The sequence below is a fragment of the Canis lupus genome, unplaced genomic scaffold (assembly GCF_011100685.1).
Source record: "Canis lupus familiaris isolate Mischka breed German Shepherd unplaced genomic scaffold, alternate assembly UU_Cfam_GSD_1.0 chrUn_S1716H1910, whole genome shotgun sequence".
NCBI lineage: Eukaryota > Metazoa > Chordata > Mammalia > Carnivora > Canidae > Canis > Canis lupus.
Window position 1 is genome coordinate 57,226 of NW_023330565.1, and position 19,631 is coordinate 76,856.

At 44.5% G+C, this 19,631-nt stretch overlaps 1 pseudogene; it reads left to right on the plus strand.

Annotated features, from left to right (window-relative positions):
• Positions 1 to 552: 552 nt before the first annotated feature.
• Positions 553 to 19,260, plus strand: LOC119878554 (annotated as a pseudogene).
• Positions 19,261 to 19,631: the final 371 nt, after the last annotated feature.

The following is a 19,631-nucleotide window of genomic DNA, read 5'->3' on the forward strand; positions in this document are numbered from 1 at the left end:
GATAAAACTTCAGAGTTTTAGAACATTTAAAATCTAGACTGTGGATCACACTAGCTTCAGAGTCATTCCTTCAGGGACTTTCTTTTTCTTGAATGAGAAGCCAGTATGTTTCGGCAACCTCAGACTGGATCCCCAAATTCCTCTTTGGATTCAGCACCTTACTTGTATGGGTGAACGACCATGTGAATTGTCAGAGCATCTGCACAGGGAGGGAGGGGCACAGTCCGGGGATTAAACAGACTGAAAGTCCCGGTTGGGAGCATGGGTCATGTGTTGGCTCATTTCTCCCTGGACGACCTTCACCGGGTAGAAGCCCTTGAAAGGATCTCTGCGATCTCGAGGAAGCAGGGTGTGCGGGCATCCATCCTCTTCCGTCCCGGGGCGGCCCAGTGCGTGGACCTCAGGAGGCCCGGGGCATCTACGCACGACGGAGAATCCGGGAGTTCTACGCGCTCCGCCTGGGCCACTACTGCTCCTCATCAGCACCCACCCCCCCACGCCCAGCCATGCAGCAGCTGTCCAGGCCCTGCTGAGGCGTCTCCTGTCGCGGCCATGAACCAGCGCCAGGCAGCCGCCCGCCTGCGCGTCGTCTGGATGGGACACCTCGGCCAGACCTCGCCAGGACCGGCGTATCCTTGGGCTTGCGGGAGCTCGGGCTGCAAGGAGGGGTGGCCTCCAGGGTCCCCTGGGTCGGCGCCCGCGTCCCCGTGATGGTCCCGCCTGTTCCGGGCGCCCGGGGCGGGGGGCAGGGCGGCAGGCAGCAGGGGGCATCCGGCCGCCGGGAGGGCGCGGGCAGTGCGGGCCCCGGGCTGATGCGCGCCCCCAGCCCCCGGCGTCCGCGCCGTCCCGGCCCGGGCCCCGCGCTGCGGGCGGAGAGCAGGCGGCGTGCGCGCAGCTCCCCGGGCCTCTGGCCGCGGCCGCCCGGAGCCCGGGAAAGGCGAAGCACGGGCCCGGCACCGCGCGCGGAGCTGCCCGGGCGGCCGGGCGGGCGGGCGGGCGGCGCGGCAGCGGGACCCTCGGGCCGGCCGGCCCCCTCCGGGGGAGCCCGCTCTGGCCGCGGCCCCGGCGCTCCCCTCCTGCGCCGGGACCCTGCGTGCGCCGCCCGCCGCCCGCCGCCCGCCGCGCCCAGGGCCCGCGCTCTCCGCGGCCTCGGCCTTCACGAGGGCAGCTCGCAGGCCCGTGGGCGCCACTGCTGTGGCATCCAGGACACGTCGCTGCAGGACAGGGACAACCAAGTTTCCGGATAGAACCGGTCTCCTGATCCCTCTGGGGCCACTTCGGGGAGCCTGGGAAACGCTGCGCGCGATTTTCCCTTACCAAGGGGGACTAGTCTCTGTCCTGCTGTGGGCAGGGTCCTGAAACCTTTCCTACAATGAGACTGGCTGTTGTAGGATTGCTCTGAGTTCCAAGCCGCGATGCAGCGGTAAACGAAAGTCCAGCCGCCCTCCCACAAGGCTGATGAGGTGATCTCATCCGACGGCCAGAAAGCAGAAACCCAGGCCAGGGGAGGCACACTCTTGACCGAAGCCATTTAACTAAAGCAGTGTGTTCCCGGGACGGGCACCGTCAACAGCAGCTGGAAACTTGCTAGAAAGGCAATTCCAGGCTCATCTCTGACCCTGGACTCCAAACACCCGGGAGTGGGCAGCCCATCCATCTGTTTTCACTTGTTTCGGATACATGCCCAACAGTGAGAAGCACCAACATACTGGGACTAGGGATAACTGGGTCCAGTCTGGTACTGCTGTTAACATTTGATATCATGGGCCCCTGGGTGGCTCAGTCCACGAGGCATCTGATTCCTGTTTCTAGCTCAGCTCTGGAGTGGAGCCTGTTGATTTAATGGACTCTTTATTTAATTTTTTAACGAGCCTTACTCCTTCTCCTATTTTGGTCTGGACTGCCACTAACTTCAATACTTCTTTTGAAGACATTGCTCCTCACTGTTAGACATGACCTTACAATGTTTATTGTTCAGTAGTTTAGTGGAAGGAATAGTCACATAGAATAAACTAGGGAAATCTATGAAGGAACAGTGATGGCTCAAGTGTGGGCTCAGCCTTCTCTGCTGGGTGACCTTGGACCAGTTACTGAGCCCAGGGGTCCAGGCCACCTTCTCTGGGCAGCTGGAATGCTGATAAAGGTCTTGGGGCTTCCAGCCCCTCCTCAGGACTTTGTGATTGAAATGATGGAAGCAAGGGCGCATACCTGTCATCAGCTCTGTGTGACTTCCCGATGAGGGCTAATCCAGGGCCAACTGTGGGTTCCAGAAAATGCTGACTCTGAAATTTAATTTTATTTGCCTTAATTCATATTGTAGGTAGCTTACCCCACTTCGGGGCTGTGTCTCCAAACCTTCCATCCTCCACAATTCCAGTAAGTAGATCTAATGGTCATTAAAAACCATATGATATACATATACAGCTTTTTTCTAGTGGTAATTAAGATATAAAATACAGGGATGCCTGGGTACTCAGGCAGTTGAGCATCTGCCTTCAACTCAGGGCGTGATCCCTGTCCAGGGATCAGGTCCCACATCAGGCTCCCTGTGAGGAGCCTGCTTCTCCCTCTATCCTCTCGCTCTCTTCTCTGTGTCTCAATAAACAAAAAAACACACAATAAATAAATATTTTTTAAAAAAAGATATAAAATACAACATATCATGTTGTCCGGTGAATTTATTACACAGGGGTGGGGCGCTTGGGTGGCTCAGTGTGTTAAGCATCTGACTCTTGATTTCTGCTCAGGTCATGGTCTCAGGATAATGGAATGGAGCCCATGGAGGGCTCTGTACACAGCAGGAGTCTGCTTGCCCCTTTCCGTCTCTGCTCTCACTGCCCCTGCCTGTCCTCCCCCCTCCATCCAAAGAGAATAAATAAATATTAAAAATAATTCATGGGGCAGCTTGGGTGGCTCTGTGGTTTAGAGCCTTCCTTCACCAGGGCCTGATCCTGGAGACCTGGGATCGAGTCCTGCGTCGGGCTCCCTGCATGGAGCCTGCTTCTCCCTGCCTGTCTGTCTGTCTGTCTTCTCTCTCTCTCTCCTCTCTCTCTCTAAATATAAATAAATAAATAAATAATAAATAAATAAACTATTTTAAAAAATAATTCATTATAAAAATCCTCTGTTGCCTGGACTTGTTCTAATTAAACCTAGGGAAATGTTGAAGACCTTGACTTAATTTTTATATGTATTTTAAACATTTAGAAAGGCAAAAAATTTTAGAAGTGTATAATCTGATTAATCTTTTTAAAGATTATTTATTTTTTTATTCATCAAGAGACAGAGAGACAGAGAGGCAGAGACACAGGCAGAGGGAGAAGCAGGCTCCATGCAGGGAGCCTGATCCGGACTGAATCCCGGAACTCCAGGATCATGCCCTGGGTGGAAGCAGGTGCTAAGCACTGAGCCACCCAGGGATCCCCTACCCCGGTTATTTCACATTCAGGCATGTTACACCTCATTGAAGTTAGCCCTTATGTGGGTCATACTGCTCTATTAGGTAGTATCTTTGGTTTATCTTAAATTATCTTTGTAGGAGAAGACATGATATCCATGGAATATTATCATAGAGCCACAATTCTGATGTAAATTAATGGATGGGATGCTCTGAGTTGTGCATAAACTGACTTGGATTTTTCAACTTTGATTTCTTCTGAGAATGTATGATTTTTTTTTGAGAATGTATGATTTAATATAAAACATAAAATCTGTTATATTTAAAATAAAATTAAAATATAAAATCTACTGGATTTGATTCCCACCTAAAAAACCATACTTATTCCTTACAAAACAAATTACAAAATCAGAGAAATAAAAGGAATTTTAAAAAATCATTCATAATTCCATTACATAAGGCAATCACTTAAAAACATGTTTTTAAAAAAATTTCTCTTCATTAATTTCAAGTAGTGTCTTGGTTTTGTGCAAATCTAAGTATATTTTTACTATTATAAGCACTGTCCATGCTATTAAGTCCTTCATTTTTTTAAAGATTTATTTATTTTTTTTATTTTTTATTTTTTTTAATTTTTTTTATTTTTTTTTTTAATTATTTATTTACGATAGTCACAGAGAGAGGAGAGAGAGGCAGAGACACAGGCAGAGGGAGAAGGCTCCATGCACCGGGAGCCCGACGTGGGATTCGATCCCGTCTCCAGGATCGCGCCCTGAGCCAAAGACAGGCGCCAAACCGCTGCGCCACCCAGGGATCCCTTAAAGATTTATTTAATTAAGAGAGAGAAAGCATAAGGGGTAGTGAGTGAGAGAGGGACAGAGGGAGAGAATCTCAAGCAGATTCCCCACTGAGGCCATAGTAAGCCCATGGGCTCAATCTCAGGACCCATGAGATCATGACCTGATGTGAAATTAACCAGTTTGCACCTAACCGACTAAGCCACCCCAGGGCACATGCTCTTCACTTTTAAAGCCCGAGTCCTATCTATCCCATTGAGTGGACATAAGTAATTAATTATTCTTCTATTTTTTGGTGACAGTAGTTAATGTTTTGGATTTAGACCTTTTCTAAATACATGTTGAGTTTAGGGGTTCCTGGCTTGCTCAGTCAGAAGAGCACTGACTCTTGATCTTGGGGTTATGAGTTCGAACTCCATATGGGATATGGATATAGGGATTACTTTTAAAAAAAATGAACAAACTTAAAAGAAACCATTAGACATTAATAAAAAGGTTCAGATATTTTCTTAGAGTAAATAAAAATAGAAATGCCGGATGGAAGAGTAGTAGAAACATTTCTCAGGTTCTTGATACATAGTTTGGGTTGTGATTTTTCAGTTGGACTTATTTGAAAGTTTCTTTCCTTTAGGTATACTCAGGATAATGAGTCCTAAGCCTAGAACAGAGAAATTTTATGAAGAAAATGGGTTTCTTGTCATTAAAATTTGGTGTCTGACCCGGACATTCAACGCTTTAGGTACAGTAACCTTTCATTATTTAAGAAATATGTTGTATGTTTGCAATGGGAACATGGTAGTAAGAGTAGTGTGTGCAGTTTCAGATATTTTTCAGGGACTGGTTACTTGGGAACTGGTTGGGAACATGAGCTCTGGAGCAAGAAGGGCTGGCTTTAATCTTAGCCCTTCTACTTAATCTGTGTGCCCTGGGGCAATTTACATTCCATGCCTCTCCTTTCTCATCTGTAAAATGGGGATAATAGTACTGAGCCCTAGTGTTGTTGTGAGGACTGAATAAGGTAAAAGACACACAGAGTGCTTCCAACCGGGCCTGGCCCATGGAATGGAGGAGAGAAGTATTTGCCATTGTTACTCAGATGCAACCAAATCACAAATTTTCCCCCACTGTTTTTCTTAGGCTAAGGAAGATGTGAGTTCTCACGCGAATTCTGGCCTCACAGTGAGGAGGCAGGGGCTTGTGAGCTGGCCATTTCCTCACCCTATGCTCAGAGCTGCTCAGTCTGGCCTGGAGGTCAACTTGGTGCAGAGACACCATCTCCTCAATCTTTGTGGATCTTTCCACAGAACTGGCCAGGCAGGTGCCTGGAGCCTGCAGTAATGACATCATCTGCCAATTTCATTTCCTAGGGACCAGTTTGAAAGGATCTGCAGAGGGGAGGTGAACCAAAACAAATGATAATAATGAGAGATGTTGTCCATTGCAAATCAGAAATATTCCAAGTGAAAGGATGATTTCAAAGATCCAAGACTTCCAAGAAGACAAGGAACTCTTCAGATACTGCACTCTCCCTGAGGTTGGAGAACCTTCCTGTGTTTTCTTTGTTTTTAGGTTAACAGCCCACCGACATGCCTGCCCCAGGAATTGCTGCTTTTCCTTTCTCTGAGCCCCTCTCTGGTGGTTGTAGAGCAGTGGTTCTCAGTTGGAGGAGCACATCTGGTGGCGCCTGGAGCCCTGTAGGGTTGTCACAAGGTTTGGTCTGTAGAGCCTGGGCATGCCGCTAATGGAGCCCAGGGAGCCTATAATGCACAGAACAGCCCCTCCCCCCAATTAATGAATTATCCGGCCCCAAATGTCAATACTGGCCAGGTGGAGATACCCTGCTCTGGCGCTTGGTAATTAACCTGGTGGAGAAGGGCGGGAATTCTGCAGTGGAGAGGGGGAGCCTCTCTCACACTGAATATGGGCATATCAACAGGAGTCACATTGCAGATCCCACTCACTATACATCCATTTATTGTTGCTTTTGTTTCTGTGAATCTGGTAGTAGAGGTTTAAGTAGGTCTTTAGAGTTAAACTTGTCTAAAAAATTCTCATTCTTTAAGCATAAATCATGTTTATAAAGTTATCCACATAATATAGAACATGTAAAGTGAAGTCTCCCAACGTTCAGCCCCACTCACTGCCAAGCTTTTAGGTGTATTCAACTAGAATTCTTTCATGGCCATGAAAATGCATACGTAACCCCCCCGTTTTGTGTATCACGGGAACAAACTGGTTGTCACCGAGTCTTGTCCACTTATAATAGATCTCAGACATCTTTCCATATCACTTACATATTATCACTTATGTATCTATATCATACTTGCAAATTTCTGCATAAATATATGACAGTTTATGGATAATTTATTTAGAATGGTTTTAGATTGTTTATTGTTTTTTAAAGATTTTATTTTTTCATGAGACACAGAGACAGGCAGAGACATAGGCAGATTGAGAATAAGCTACCTGTGGGAAGCCTGATGTAAGACTTGATTCCAGGACCCCAGGACCATGACCTGAGTCAAAGACAGACACTCAACACTGAGCCACTCATGTGTCCCTTGACACATGGCACACTTTTTTTTAAGGGGCACTTTGCATATAGAACATTTTGGAAATTATAACCCCAAATGCTAGTAGATAATTTGACTTAATGGGAACCTGGCTGCTTTAGTTGGTAGAGCATGGGGGATCTTTTAGTTTTTAAGAGGTATGCACTTTTTTTTTTAAGATTTATGCATTTATTTTTGGCATGAGAAGGGGACAAGGCACAGGTTGAGGTAGAGGGAGAATCCTCAGGCAGACTCCCTGCTGAGTGCAGAGGACGACACAGTGCTGGATCCTTAGACCAAGATCATAACCTGAGCCCCAACCCAGAGGTGGACATTTAACCAAGTGAGATACTCAGGATATTCATGAGATATTCATGAGAGACGCAGAGAGAGAGGCAGAGACAGAGGCAGAGGCAGGCTCTTCACATGGAGCCTGCGCAGGACTTGATCTCTGGACTGGGATCATGCCCTGAGCCAAAGGCAGATGCTCAATCGCTGAGCCACCCCGGTGTCCCAGTTGCATGTGGAGATTATTTAAAATTTAGAAAAAAAAATACTTAAATAAATAATTAAAAAAAGGAAGAAAATTGTCCTCATGAGAAAAGACTGTACAGGCAGGCCACCTATCATGTCCAGCCCCTTGGGTTGGGGACAAAGGGGGACATGGCCCCTGAATCATCTATTCTTCCCAACCTCAAGTCTTGCAATAGAAATGGAACTTGTGAGCATCGATCAAGGAGGAAAAGCTTGAAGTTAGAGGTAACTTGTGTTAGATGAATCACGATGAGGCCTCCAGGGTTCCCACCTTTTGTGTAACACGGGAACAAACTGGTTGTCACTGTGTTTTGTCCACTTATAATAGACCTCAGACATCTTCCCATATGACTTACATATTATCACGTGTATCTATATCTATATCATACTTGCAAACTTCTGCATAGCATCCCATTGTGTCAATGTACCACAGTTTATGAACCATTTATTTCAAATGCTTTTAGTTTTATTTTTATTATTTTTTAAAGATTTTATTTATTTATTCATGAGAGACACAGAGAGAGAGGCAGAGACATAGGCAGAGGGAGAAGCAGACTCCTCACACAGAGCCCGATGCCGGACTTGTTACCTGGACTGTGATCACACCCTGAGCCAAAGGCAGAGGCTCAACCCTGAGCCACCCAAGAGTCCCGGTTGTGTGTGGATATTACTTAAAATTTAAAAAGATCTTTAAACAAATGTTAAAAAAAAAGAAAGAATATTTTCCTCATGAGAGAAGACTGTACAGGCAGGCCACCTATCATGTCCAGCCCCTTGGGTTGGGGACAAAGGGGGACAAGGTCCCTGAATCATCTATTCTTCCCAACCTCAAGTCTTGCAATGGAAATGGAACTTGTGAGCATCAATCAAGGAGGAAAAGCTTGAAGTTAGAGGCAACTTGTGTTGCCTGAGGCCCTGGGTACCCGGAGGCCTCCAGGGTTCCCACTGTTCTCAAGTGTGCACCATGCACCTACTGGTTCATGCAATGACTTTTAGGAGGTGGGTACGATATAGTAGTTGGGTATTTATTTCAATATGTATTGGAAAAAGTAGCTGGTGCATCAAACCTATGACTTCAGGAATATTATTAATCAGGATAAGACATGAGTTAATTTAGGAAAATTATTGACTAATATTGGGCAGTTAGCAACATATGCTAGAAATGGTAAAATGTCTCTTGAGTCACTGAAGTTTAGAAAATACTGGTAGGAGATGCTGGGCAGGCATGGCCCGATGGAGCATGTGAGTCTTGATCTCAGAGTCGTGGGCTCAAGCGATAGAGATTACTTAAAACCAGGAAACAGGAAAGGAAAGTATATGAAGAAATATATTTGAGGAATATATTCTTCAAAGAAAATATCACAAGAAAATATAAAAGATGACACCCTTTATAAAAAAAAAACAAATATGAGCCCCGACTCCTAGGATTTGGGACCATTTCGAGTGTTTCATGCTCAAATTGCCAATATGGCTTATACGGGAGATCAAGTAGTGAGAAAGCAGTAGAAGAGGCTTCATTTTTTGAAGTCAGACAGAACTGGAGATGGAATACCGTCCTTTTCGTTGAAATTGCTCTGCCACCTTGGGCACTTTATTATCTGCAGGATAATGATCATTTAAAGGATCTTTAATTCCTGGGGGCATTACTTTTCAGGGATTGTTGTGAGACTTAAGTGGCTGACACATAAAGCGCCTGGCAGGTGGTAGGCATGCAAAGCTGAGTGCTTTCCTCCCTAGTGGGTTAGATGTAGGAGGGAGCACACCCGCTGCCAGACCTTTGGCCAAATTCAGCCTCCCCACCCCGCCTCTGCTTCCTCATACTCTGTAACTGCACCTTGCTGTCAAGCACCAGTGCCCATGTCATTATTTAACATCCTTCCAACAGAATATAGATGCCATGGGAGGAGGGACCTGTTCATCTCACTCCCTGCTGCGTGTCCTTTTCTATCACTGTCTGGTTTGTAGCCCTCAGTGAAGAGCTGTGGAAAGGGAGGTGGCCTGACTGTGAAGTGTCCCCCTGTTGCTGTTCTCTTGTCCCCTGGGCTCTGCATGGCAGCTGCACGTTATTGGGGCCTCTCATGGTCCTTTCATTTATTATTCTCTTTAATGATTCTACTTATTTGAGAGAGAAAGTGAGTGAGATCAAGAGAGATCATGAGTGGCAGGGAGGGGCAGAGGGAGAGGGAGAAGCTGACACCTCTCTGAGCAGGGAGCTGGACATGGGGATCATGACCTGAACTGAAGGCAGATGCTTAACTGACTGAGCTGCAATGGTGTCCCCCTACCACCTTTTTAAAAAGTGACTTCTACACTCTAGGAGTAGCTTGCAGTCACGACCCCGAGATCAACAGGTTCATGTTCTAGTGATTGAGCCAGCCAGGTGCCCCTCGTGGTCCCTTCTTATGAAGAGTCTCCGTGAGGGGAAGAGGAAGGTGCCTTCTCCCTGGGCATCTATGGACAGTGTCAGGTGAAAGGAGGGTATTCCTGCCCTTCCCAGTCGAAAGCTGAGAGAAACTCTTCGCATTCTCATAGAAAATGGGGTTTGGTTTCCAACTGGCTTAAAAAGCCTGTTTAAGGGCAGCCCCGGTGGCCCAGCAGTTTAGCGCTGCCTTTGGCCCAGGGTGTGATCCTGGAGACCTGGGATCGAGTCCCAAGTCGGGCTCTTGGCATGGAACCTGCTTCTCCCTCGACCTGTGTCTCTGCCTCGCTTTCTCTATATCTCTCATGAATAAATAAATAAAATCTTTAAAAAAAAAAAAACCTGTTTAATTCAGAGTGTTACAGATTTCCAGTGCTGAGTTTTTCATTCTTTGTTTGCAACGTTGGGAAATACCAACTTTTTTTTTTTTCCTTTAAATAATTGTTTGATAGAGAGGGAGAGGCAGAAGGAGAAAACCTGAAGTAGACCCATTACTGTGCAAGGACCCCAAGGCAGACCTGTATCCTATGACCCTGAGAACATGACCTGAGCTGAAATCAGGAGTTGGATGCTTAAGCAACAGACTCACCCAGGCACTTCTACCAAGTGTTTTGTATAACTATGTGCATTTTGACTCTTGTACAAATAAGTGTACATTGTACTACGTGGTTGTTTATTTGATTTCTCATGCAACTCTTTACTCTTAGATTCTGAAATATGTGGAGTGCTTCACTGGACCCAATATTATGGCCATGCATGCAATGCTTATAAACAAACCTCCAGATTCTGGTAAAGTGGTTTTATTTGTTAAGTAGAAGCCAAAAAAAAAAAAAAAAAATAGAGAAAGTAATAAGAAAAAGTTTCAAGGATTCAAAGGATCGCTTTGTGTATAACTGCTGAATAAAAAAACAAATGTGGGGACGCCTGGGTGGCCCAGTGGTTGAGGGTCTGCCTTTGGCTCAGGTGGTGATCCTTGGGTCCTGGGATCTAGTCGTACATCAGGCTCCTCGCAGGGAGCCTGCTTCTCTCTCTGCCTGTGTCTGTGACTCTCATGAATAAATAATAAGATCTTTAAAAACATAAAATAAGGGCAGCCCAGGTGGTTCAGCGGTTGGCGCCACCTTCACCCCAGGGTGTGATCCTGGAGACCAGTGATCCAGTCCCATGTCAGGCTCCCTGCATAGAGCCTGCTTCTCCCTCTGCCTGTGTCTCTGCCTCTCTCTCACTCTCTGTGTCTCTCATGAATAAATAAATAAAATCTTTAAAAAAAAATGTGTATATACTTTTAAGTCTTAAAACAGTATGTAAAAAAAAACCAGTATGTATCATAAGAATCGTGGAGTAGGGATTTCAGATGTCAACTATATGGTTATTTTTTCTTACTTTTAAAGATTTTATTAATTTTTTTGAGAGAGAGGGAGAGACACCATAGAGGAAGAGAGAGAAGCAGATTCCCTGCTAAGCAGAACCCTTTGCAGCTTGATCCCAGGGCCCTGAGATCCTGAGCTGAGAAAAGGCAAATGCTTAACCCACTGAGCCACCCAAGAGCCCTTAGAGGCCTTTTATTAACTTAGTTAGCTGATATTTTTTGCATCAGCCACTTAGAAGGCTAACAGGGAACCTCAAATTTGGTTGCTCTCTTCAATTACTCAAACTTTTTTTTTACTTTTTGAATTCTAGCTTCTATGCCCAAACCACAATTACAAAGGAATAAAACACAATAGAATTCATGACATGTGTATGAATTGCTAGTGAATGTTGTGTGTCAGTAAGTCCTCGGCTCCCAGAAACCCAGAAAAAAAATAGAGGATCTGGAGTTGTCCTGTGGATTTGATATTCAAATTTGATGCTTATCTCTCTGGACTGATTCTCAATAATGTTGTTTCACTTCTTTGGGTTTTGTGGGAATAGTCATTGCTGTGGTTTTGCAGGCAAAAGAGATGAAATCTGAGATGCAAGTGTGTATTAACAGCAGGTTCTGTTTCAGGCAAGAAGACATCCCGCCATCCCTTGCACCAGGATCTGCACTACTTCCCCTTCAGGCCCAGCAATAAAATTGTCTGTGCTTGGACAGCCATGGAGCACATCGACAGGAACAATGGCTGTCTGTGTGTGTTCCCAGGCACACACAAAGGCTATCTGAAGCCACACAATTATCCCCAATGGGAGGTATGTCTGCGTAGAGGAGGCATCATTTTTTTGTTGTTGTTTTTTGTTTTTGTTTTTTTTTAGGTTAGCTTTTTTTTGTATTTTTTTATAGGGTTCGATTTTTCAACCTATAGTATAATACCCAGTGCTCATCCTGTCAAGTGCCCCCCTCGATGCCTGTCACCCAGTCACCCCATCGCCCTGCCTGCCTCCCCTTCCACTACCCATTGTTCCTTTCCCAGAGTTAGGGGTCTCATGTTCTAGCTCAGAGGAAGAATCTGTTTTTTGTTTGTTTTTGTCGTTGTTTTCTTTTAAGATTTTATTTATTTATTTGAGAGAGAGAGAAAGAGCACAAGCAATGGGAGAGGAGGGGAGGAGAGAGACAAAGGGGAAGGGAGAGGGACAAGCAGACTCTGCTGAGCACGAGTCAGATATGTGGCTTGAACTTCGCACCCTGAGATCATGACCTGGGTTGGCATCAAGACTTGGACGCCCAACTGACTGAGCCACCCAGGCACCCCTAGAGGAGAAATCTTAACCAGAATATTGTTTGTTTTGATTTCACATCACTCTCCCTAAAGAGCTTTAACAATCAGATGGCATTTCCTTCCTTACAAAACATCATTATAGGATTTACAATTAGGGTCAGGGAAGATTCAAGGATGTCAGGTAAAATAACCATTTTTCCATCAAGAAGTGTTGGAAAGCTGACCAGTGTGGGGCACTTTGGTAGGTACTATATAGGATATGAAATTATCAAGCCCAATTGCACAGGTAAGATGTCAACACTTGCAACACCACATGCATGTGTAAAGTGCCAACTACTTCTTACCCACTGATTGATGGCTCTTGGCATAAAGAAGAGAGAGGAATCATCTCTTTACTGCTAGAGAGACCAATGAAGACTCTGGGGAAGCATGAGTAGTATTCCATTGCATGACTGTTACATGGTGTATGGAATTGAGCTAGTTGAGGATGGAAGAGTATAGAAGGCTTTTGAGCCCATGAATGGTGAGATCAAATTGATCCTTCAATAATGATAATCTAGAGGCTTAGAGCAGGATATACTGGAGGTAGGGCTCCAGAGGCAGAGAAACCAGAGAGGAGATGATAAGTGTTTTAGGTATCAGACAATATGGTCTTGAAATCCCATAATGATGGTCAGAAAGAGAAGAGCACGGGTTGTTAACGCAGGAAGAATGAATGTGGTCTGTAGGAAGTAAAGAATATGGCTTTCAGGACTTCTGTCTCAATTAGATTCTTGCACTGAGGATTAGTGCCAAGGAAAATACTGGGGTCTGGATTCTGATATAACTGAAACTGTGAGATTCACAAATTCAGTTGAGTTTTGGGGAAAGTTTGGTGCAGGCAACAGAAGTGGGCTGTGGCTGACTTAAGCCAAACGAAGTGTTTTGGAGGGTGGCAGGCACCTGCTGAGTCCATGGAAAGGCTGGCTAGCTCTGATGAGCAGGAGAGTGGGGGTTATGTTCAGTGGGAACACTCGGGGTGGGGCACCTGGTGGGGTCAACTGAACTGTGATCATGACCAGTGCCTTCCATCTTCTGCTCAGATTCAAAGTGACCACAGTGGGCGGTTAGATTGACTTAGCTTAGGTCACGTATCAACCCTGGCCAGGAGAGAAGTGCACTGGATGAAAACCACAACTGAGTCCAGCAGGAAAGCAGTCCTTTCCCCAGAAGAATGTGGCACAGTCTCAGGAAGGGAAATGTGATGCCGTCCTTCCACCATAACTATTACTTAATGAAATAACTGACTTGGGAAATAGTTATAAAAACAGAATGTTTTAATTTACTGTTTTTCTTTCCTTACTCTGCATGTGACATCAGTGCTTTCTGAGCTGAGAAAAATTGAGATTTTCTCTCTGCTGGTTTGGGAGAACAATTAGCTTCTTAGAGGTACTCCTGAGTTATAGAAGAATGGTTCAGGCAAAGTTCTAGGTGAGGAGAATATCATCCTGGGAAAGAATGATTATACATTCAGGCTTGAAAGGTGATCTCCCATGTTAACTGCAACATGCAACGTTGATCTAGATCCTCAATATAATACAGTTATGAAGGGTGAGAAGAAATTTCAGCATCTTCCTTTGCCTCCCTAAATCCATGATTTTAATATCACAATGTGACTTTCACAGCCACACATCTGAGAAGCTTTTGTATATTTGCAGTACCTGTTAAGAATCTATTTATCTTTCTCTTGGAAGAACTTAGGAAATCTACTTTTTAGTCATTGGGTTCCTCAAATACAGAGTTGGGTTCTCTTATGTGTTCTAGGGGGGCGTGAACTTAATGTTCTATGGGATCCAGGACTATGATGAAAACAGCCCCCGCGTGCACCTCGTGATGGAGAAAGGAGACACCGTTTTCTTTCATCCTTTGCTCATCCACGGATCTGGCTGGAACAGAACTCAAGGATACCGCAAGGTATGCATTACATCACCGTGCTTTCCAAAGACGAATAGGTTAGAAGCAAAAATGTCAAGATATGTGAAACTTTATGAGATTTGTGATGTTTAACTAAACTGCTCTTGCTCTGGTTTATTTACCAGGAAATATATTTGATACCACATTCTTTTTTGCTAAGTTATCAGTAGGAGGCCATGTGACCTCCGGTTCCCAATCCTACTGATCGTGAATTAGGAACATTCATAGAGTTGCTTGGTAGCCCACAGCCTGTGCTTTTGGAGACAGAAAGAATGGATGATGTACTAAAATCTTAAAATGGGAAATGGATATAGGAACCATTTATGACGGCAGTTTATAATAGCTTTGTTATTGAATTGGCTGCCCAGAAATAAGATTTAGCAGCGAGCCATGGTTTTTGCCCCTTAGCTATGAATATATTAAAAACCTATTGATTTCATTGCTTGCATTAAAATTTGACAAAATTTCCCATATTCCCAGATTTCTCTCTTCTCAAAAATTCAGCAGCTCTGACAGTACTGTGGACTGACATTATTCCACATTACATGGCTCTTATTACGATATATAGGGGGTTTTTGGGGTTGAGTGAAGCGTGCCAGTTTGTCACACACACCCATTGTCTCCCTAGGTGCAGGGTTAGCTACCATGTTTCATCTTCCATTCATTCATATTTCCACCAGGTCAACAGGGCCAGGATGAGGGTGAGGCAAGAAAGCCCTCTCCTCCAGGGAAAATTTAGCAGGGGTCGGGGGATGGTGCCAAACACCTCAACAATCAAGTTAAATGATAGTTTAAGGCAGTATTTAGAAAATCAAAATCAATGCAAAAAATACCTTGATGAACACAATGCCAAAATTTTAAATAAAGACTAGATCAGACTCCCCACCAACATGATCCTCAGAACTGTACAAGCAGGGGTACAGCCACAATGACATAAATAATATGAATGTTCATGAAATTCATGAATTTGGCCATTTATCATGTGTCCTTGGTGTCAAAATTCAACTTGATATAAAAAATGGAATTTTATGTATATGCATCTGTATCAAAACAGCAAGCTAAGACAAATAGTCTTAAAGTCTGTATGAGTTAGAGAATTATATTACTTCCTATATGATCAGGGTTATAAACTGAGTAGGATAACAACATACTGAAAGATCTCATGTCAAAACCTGAAAATATAGTATAAAGTGATTACTGTATGAAACTAAAAGGTAAATGATAAGAAACCAAGTAATGTGATTGATAATATCCTAACTTTGTAATTTTTCAATAGTTTTTGAACTACTTTATTTGGGAAAAGATGAACCCCTACAAAAAGACTTAAAAATGCATATATGGTAATGTACTTATCCCCTTGGATGTCACTTTTTCTTGGTGTGGTTTGGGGGCTTCCATGGGAAATGGGGGTCCCTGTGTGGCTCAGCGGTTGAGCGTCTGCCTTGGCTCAGGGGGGTGATCCCAGTCCGGGGATCCAGTCCTACATCGCGCTGCTTGCATGGAGTCTGCTTCTCCATTGCCTGTGTCTCTGCTCCCCTCTGTGTCTCTCGTGAACAAATTTAAAATATATATATATTAATAAAAATTAAAAAAAAAAGGAAATGGAATTTGTGACTCCACTGTCTACAAATCTCATGTTGTAAGCAAAGCAGACAGCCCTTCTGAGAGGTGAGGTCATCTCAAGAGAAGAGAACTAACATGCGACTAGGAAAGTGAGTTTTAAGTTTATCTGCTGATAACCTTTTCAAGAATGGGAACAACCGGGCAGCCCCGGTGGCCCAGCGGTTTAGCGTGGCGAGCAGCCTGGGGTGTGGTCCTGGAGACCCAAGATCGAGTCCCATATTGGGCTTCCTGCAGGGAGCCTGCTTCTCCCTCTGCCTGTGTCTCTGCCTCTCTCTTCGCTCTCTCTGAATGAATAAATAAGTAAATCTTAAAAAAAAAAAAAAAAAAAAAAAAGAATGGGGAGAACCAAGTAACCTCCTTTCCCTTAAGAAGGAAACAAGATGTGTACCTTATGTGAATGATCTTGGACTTCAAATGTCCTTTTGATTTGAAAGGGGTGGGTGTGTATATTATTTTCCTTTGCAAGGTATTTTTAATGTTGATTTCCCTGATCTTTAGACATTAAAATAACAAAGCACCACAAACTCAGCTGAGTAACTAACTTCTGTGACTAAGAAGAGGATGAAGAACCCTGGAACCCATTCCTGTTTAGGACTGGGGGATATGCACTAGCTAGATAAATCACATGTTAAAAAGTTTAAAGTCCTCTTACTCTTGTCATTATGTTCTCAGCCCATTTTGAAAACAAGTATCCCAGGGAGCTTAAAACCTCTTGGAATTTCTCAGTCAGCCTTTAGCTGTACCTAGGGGGAGAAAAGACTCCAACCCCAAAGAGGCTAATCCAAGACACGATGGAACATTCTAGAAATCAAATGCTAGTGAAATAGCTGATGTTCTAAAAGAAGACTTTCTGTTTGGTTGTTGCTGTTAACAGATTTTTTTCTCCCCCAATATTAATCATTTCACCCTGCACAGGCAATTTCCTGCCATTTCGCCAGTGCTGACTGCCACTACATCGATGTGAAAGGCACCAGTCAAGAAATCGTTGAGAGGGAAGTTATGGAGTTAGTACACAGATTATACGGAATTCCGAAAGATACCAGCTTGCAGGTACGTTTGTATGAGATGAAAGATTTATAAGACTATTTTCTTCAATGCATGACAATACTCATATCTATTTTTTTAAAGATATTCTTTATTTATTTGAGAAAGAAAGAGAGAGGGAGAGAGCATGAGCAGTGGGGAGAGAAAGAGGGAGAGGAAGAAGTAGACTTCCTGCTGAGCAGGGAGCCTGATGTTGGGATCAATCCAGCAACCTGAGATCATGAACTAAGTGGAACATAGAGGCTTAACCAGCTGAGCCACCCGGCAACTCTGTTATCCCTGATTTAATTTGGAAGCATAATGTGCATTGTTTAGAGCACCGTGCAGAAGCCTTGCTGAGATCCACTGAGAATTTCAGCTAATACTTGCTTCCCCCACGTGGGGCACCTGAGCATCCCAGACTTCTTTATGTCTTTTGGCCGCCCTGTGCTGTGTAGGCTATCCTGTTCCAGGACAGGCAGGTAGGAAAGGAAACAGCAGATCTGGAGGAGAGCAAGTGAGCAACAAAAGCCACCTTCTGAATGCACATAAGGAAAGTTAAAGGTTTGGGATATTACCCATAGGCCTCCCTTAATTTCTCTACAACAGAGTATTTACATATATGCAGATCCAATAACTGTCCCAGAAGCAATTCTCAAGCAGGTTTCTGTGTGGGTCAGTTAGCATCTGGGGTTCCACGGAGCTGATGGCAGAAACCACTGATGCTTATCAAGAGGGGACATGAGACATTATTTCATATGCTTTGCTACTTAATACACAACACTTGTAAAGTAGTTGCGTGTAGCTAGTGGGCATTCAGTGCTGCCGATGATCCCCAGACAAATTACAGTCAAGCCAAAGAAATAAACATATTTGCCTGGTAGACAAAGACATTTTAGCCTCCGAACCAAGAGGCTGATCCTATGTTCCAATTTGCAGAAATCACCAATATATGTTTTCCTAGGGGGTGACAGGACCTCCACGTAGACTGAATGTAATGATAACTCGGCCCCTCTAGTACTGTGAAGAGTACCGCACACCAGCACTACGCTACTGGGCCACTGGGAATCACCTTCTGAAAGTCATTCCCAGCTGAAGAATCTTACTTCCCCCTTGGCCCCTTCTCCCTTTAGAACCTATGAATCTACCCCATATCAGAAAAGACTCTCATTTCTCATTTGCCGTTGGTGGGAAGTCTTGTCCTTCTCTCTTTGCCCAGTTTTTAAAACGCTTTTATGAAGGCATCCTATTTTGTGAAGTGGGGCTTCCGGGCAACACACTGATTCTTGCAGCAGAAAACAAAAGCATATATTGTGTTGGCAGTTTGTCAGGGTTGTAAATGAATGAACTGCCGCCAGTATTTATTTCAATTATTTGAGAGAGAGAGAGAGAGAGAGAGGAGAGAGAGAGAGAACGTGAGCAGGAGGTGGGGGTATGGGCAGAAGGAGAGGGAGGGAATCTCCAGCAGATTCCCCACTGAGCCAGGACCCCAACACAGAGTCCATCCCAGAACCCTGAGATGAGTTGGACTCTGACTGAGCAACCCAGGTGCCCCAAGAAAGTTTGTTGACTCAAAAGTCTCAGTTGTTTGATGAAGAACAAAGCAATAATACCAAATCACCCCAATACCAAATCATGACCTGATTTTCACTGAGGAGCAGATCACTCTAGATGAGGCAGCGAGTGGCTAAAGGAAAGCCAGACAAGGAGTACAGGTCTTCTTGACCAAACAGCATGCTAAGCCTGTTGAGGACACCTGTAGTCAACAGGAGCACCAATTGGCACAGGCTGACTGGCCTGACTGGCGTCTGGCTCTCTCAGTTTGTTCAACATGATTTCAGATGTTGACAAGTAAATTATTGGGAGTCTTAAAAAATGGTTTATTTACTGATAGGACCACTGTGAGAGTTTTTCCACTTAACTATTCGTAGATGCTAGAAATCTACTTTTTTCTTATGCTGAACACATTCCCAGTGTTCCGTGGACTCCTTGTGGTTGGCTTTATTTCCAGGATGTCTTTAGACTGGGAGGACAGCTGGTGAAAGGAAGAAGGACCAACCTTTGAAGTGGCCGTCTGCTGGAGCTCTTTGAGAGGAAACCAAAAGGAATCAAGATGCCTATGGAACCTGTTTTATTAATGAGCTGTCCTAATCTTTCTGTCACTTGTTATGAAGATCACAACGCACTTACAGGGAACTTTATGGGATCTGGTTAGCTCTGGGTGAGGGGCTGTTGCTTTAATGGATGAACAGGTGTAACAGTGGCATATTACTATTGTCAGGAATACTACTTTGCACCTAATAAAGGTCACTGATGTCTAATTTAAGTGTGTTCAGTTACTTTCATCCAGTTAGCTCTTTGCCCAAGCAAGAAGGAAAGCTTTGAAACTCAGGGTCTGCTGACTTTTTCGCATCCCTCTTCTGGAAATCCCACCACCCACTGATTTCATGGCATGAGAGACTTCTCAGATCTAGAACACTGTCCTCTACACACACGTTTAATGAAGGGCATTGTGGAGTGAGGACAAGGGTGGATGTTCATGCTCTGACACATGTCCTTGTGTCCTTGAGTCCTTGCATGACTCTTCCAACCCAGCCAGCTTGCTTAAAGAAAAGCCAGAATTTTTCCAAATCTTTCTCTGTTGCTGAAGAAGGAAGACAAAGGTGACTTCCTCTGCTAGTTAGGCAGCTGGAAACC